The sequence below is a fragment of the Trachypithecus francoisi genome, unplaced genomic scaffold (assembly GCF_009764315.1).
Source record: "Trachypithecus francoisi isolate TF-2019V2 unplaced genomic scaffold, Tfra_2.0 Lachesis_group0, whole genome shotgun sequence".
NCBI classification, from domain to species: domain Eukaryota; kingdom Metazoa; phylum Chordata; class Mammalia; order Primates; family Cercopithecidae; genus Trachypithecus; species Trachypithecus francoisi.
Genome location: NW_022681453.1, coordinates 35,038,450 through 35,041,501, shown reverse-complemented (window position 1 = coordinate 35,041,501; position 3,052 = coordinate 35,038,450). Strand labels below are relative to the sequence as shown.

General features: G+C 43.8%; 1 pseudogene; it reads left to right on the top strand.

Annotated features, from left to right (window-relative positions):
• The first annotated feature begins 1,333 nt into the window (after positions 1–1,333).
• Positions 1,334–2,670, top strand: LOC117077995 (annotated as a pseudogene).
• Positions 2,671–3,052: the final 382 nt, after the last annotated feature.

Here is a 3,052-nt window from a genome sequence, read left to right as displayed (position 1 = left end):
GGAGCAGTCCTGTGTCTTGCTTGTGGTGTTGGATGCACAAATCTACACATATAATTGCATAGAAGTATATGCATACACACAATATACAAATGTAAAGTGCATGTAAAACTGCCAAAATTCAAATAAGATCTGTGGATTATACCAATACTGCTGTCCTGGTTTCATATCGAACTGTAGTTGTGTAAAATGTTGCCACTGGAGGAAACTAGGTGATAGGTACACAGGGCCTCTGTTTTATTTTTGCAACTTGCTGTGAATCAGTAATTATTTTAAAATAAATAGTTTTGCTGGGCGCCGTGGCTCCTGCCTGTAATCCCAGCACTTTGGGAGGCCAAGATGGGTGGATCACCTGAGGTCAGGAGTTCAAGACCAACCTGGCCAAGATGTTGAAATCCTGTCGCTACTAAAAATACAAAATATTAACTGGGCATGGTGGTGGGCACCTTAATCTCAGCTATTCGGGAGGCTGAGGCAGAGAATTGCTTGAACCTGGGAGGTGGAGGTTGCAATGAGCCAAGATCACACCCCTGCACTCCAGCCTGAGTGACAGAGCAAGACTCCATCTCAAAAATAAATACATAAATAAATAAATAGCTTTTAAAGTGGTTTTAAACAGTTTTAAAACATACGGAAATGTTAAAATAGTTTTAAAAAGTAATTTAGAAACTATAGGAATGACCTGATGAACAATTTATGCTGCAATATATTACTCAGTCAGCAGATTTGTTCAACGTATTGTTTCATTGATTTAGAGAATTAAAGGGTGCTCTAGACTGAATTGTGTCCTACCAAGATTTCATACATTGAAGCCCTAGCCCCCAGTATGATAGTATTTGGAGATAGGGTCTTTGGGAGGCAATTGGGTTCAGATGAGGTCATGAGAATGGGGCCCTTGTGATGGAATTAGTGCCCTTACAAGAAGAGACACCAGAGATATTCCCTCTCCTTCCTCTCTTTTTCTCTTTGTCATGTGAGGATATATCAAGAGGGCCCTCACCAGAATCCAACTACGGTGGTACCGGATCTCAGACTCCAGTCTTTAGAACTGTGAGAGAAAAAATGTCTGTTGCTTGAGCCACGCAGCCTATATGGCAGCTCAAGCTGACCAAGCCAAAGGGAGATGATTGTTCATTCATTCATCCATTTGCTCATTCATTTCTTTGTTCATATTACCCAGCAGTGACTGCATCTTTGGTCACCCCTGGTCCTTGAGGCCATAAAACATACAGGGTTTATGGTCCAGGGCCTATTTCCCTGTAGCCACTCCCTATTGCTGGAGAAGATCCTTTCAAGATCAATTTATTCTAAAAGGAAATAATAAAAAATACTCAAAATGCACAAGTCTTGTGAAGAAAATGAAGAAAATCCACAGAACATGCCAAAGGCTGAGGGAGTCCACCCTGGGAAAGGTATCCCCCAGGAGGCAGAAGGAAGCCTCAGCCCTCATCAAAAGGTGTAAGCCAGGAAGCAGAAGGAAACCCCAGACGAGGACTGACTGGGCCTGGCTGGGGATTTAAAGAGGATGCTCCGTGTTAGGCATTAGGATCCTGGAGAAATGATAACAGCAGATGAGTTGAAAAGACTTACGGAAGAGATAGGAAGACTAAGAACAAGCTGGTGAAGATCCAGTGGAAGCAAAGACATTCTCACAGTCAGCCATAACCTGTGTGCTTTAGGCCTTCCATTCATTTTTGTCTGATATTAAATTCTGGTCCCTGCTTTCTTTCTGTTAGCAAAAAAAACAAAAATACACAAAACACAACACAGAGGGCTTCCCGAGATAGAGCAGGGACTGTAGGAGAGACCCACAGACACTAGCCGGGAGAGATGGATAAAGGGAAGTGAGCCAGGCAGAGAGACCAGAGTGCGTGAAGGCCCTGAAGTGGGACAGGGCGCTAGAGACAAAAGGAATCTGGCATCAAAGCCACAGAGAGAGCAGAGGGAAGTGGGAGATCAGAAGAGGCTGAGGAGGGAGGCAGGGACCAGGTCTCTAAGGGCCTTTTGGGTCAGTGATGTTGCCCTGGCATGATTTTCCCTGCACCCATTTTCACTTTCAAATATGTCCTTTTACCATACTTCAGTAAAGTAATTGTTTAAAAAAAAAAAGTCCTTTGGTTGATCAGTTCAAGAGTCACCCCACATTTGGGCCATAGGGAGGACTATAGGTTACCTTGGAATGATGGGCAGCATTGCAGGATTTTCAGCTAGACGGTTAGGTTCTCACTTTTATTTTAGAAAGGCCTCTCTGCCTCCAGGGTTAGAACTACTGCTGAAAGGGAAAATAAGCTGACCAGAAGATTTTGCTTATTCTCCACAGGGAGAGGAAAAAAAGGGAGGGTGAGGTGGGTAAGGGATGGAGAGAGGCTGCCAGGCCTTCATCACCTATGGGAATCTATGGACCAAACTCTACCCCAACCCCGAACCCTCTGGCGGCTCTCTACCTTCCCACATCCCAACCCCACCCCTGCCCTGCCACCTTCCACCTCCACTCCAGACAACAATCAGCCTAACAAAGGACAACCCTGGAAGGGGGTGAATAGAAAACAGGGTTTCTATGCTTTATTGCTTCTGCTGACTTGCTCCTATTCAGACCTGGGGCTAAAGAACCTGTCAGTCTTCAATCTGGACACACCTCCACCCATCCTTATGCCTGAATTTTCCTCTGCATAACAGTTAGAATATAGTGTTATCTTTGGGATGAATGTACCAATGCTTGAAATGATCATTATGAGCAGAGATTTCCTGCAGGGTTAAAAAACCAGACTTTCTCGCAATTTCTGTCCTGTGCATTCTAACCAACTCAGTCGAATGGCCCAATCTTCCACTTCAAAGAGAACTCTGTTCCCTTTGTTACAGAACTTCCTATGGATCCGTGAAATGTCTCTAAGAAATTCTGCTTTCTCTTCTTTATCCTTTTATCTTCATCCTCACCCCACCATCCATTTGACTTTGCCAACTACACAAGTTGTTATGGATTGGTGATTTTTTTAACATCACCCAAAACTTTTCTCTATGACCTTGGCTACAATTCCTGTTCTCAAGAATTTGTTAT